This window comes from Arachis duranensis, chromosome 1 (assembly GCF_000817695.3).
Source record: "Arachis duranensis cultivar V14167 chromosome 1, aradu.V14167.gnm2.J7QH, whole genome shotgun sequence".
NCBI lineage: Eukaryota > Viridiplantae > Streptophyta > Magnoliopsida > Fabales > Fabaceae > Arachis > Arachis duranensis.
The window spans coordinates 77,413,463-77,413,969 of NC_029772.3; positions in this window are offsets into that span (position 1 = coordinate 77,413,463).

Sequence of the window (507 nt, forward strand, 5' to 3'; positions counted from 1 at the left end):
GCTTATCTGAAATTCTCACCAATGAATTACATAAGTATCTCTATCTTTATTTTATGCTTTATTCATAAATCATTCATACCCATTTGATTCTGCCTGACTGAGATTTACAAGATGACCATATCTTGCTTCATACCAACAATCTCTGTGGGATCGACCCTTACTCGCGTAAGGTTTATTACTTGGACGACCTAGTATACTTGCTGGTTAGTTGTGCGAAGCTGTGATAAAGAGTTGAGATTACAATTGTGCGTACCATGTTGATGGCGCCATTGATGATCACAATTTCATGCACCACCTGCCATTGGAGCAAACAACTTTGAGCTTAAGCCTCAATTAGTTTCTCTAATGCAACAGAATTGCAAGTTCCATGGACTTCCATTGGAAGATCCTCATCAGTTTTTAGCTGAGTTCTTGCAAATCTGTGATACTGTCAAGACTAATAGGGTTGACCTTGAGGTCTACAGACTTATGCTATTCCCTTTTGCTGTAAGAGACAGAGCTAGGATA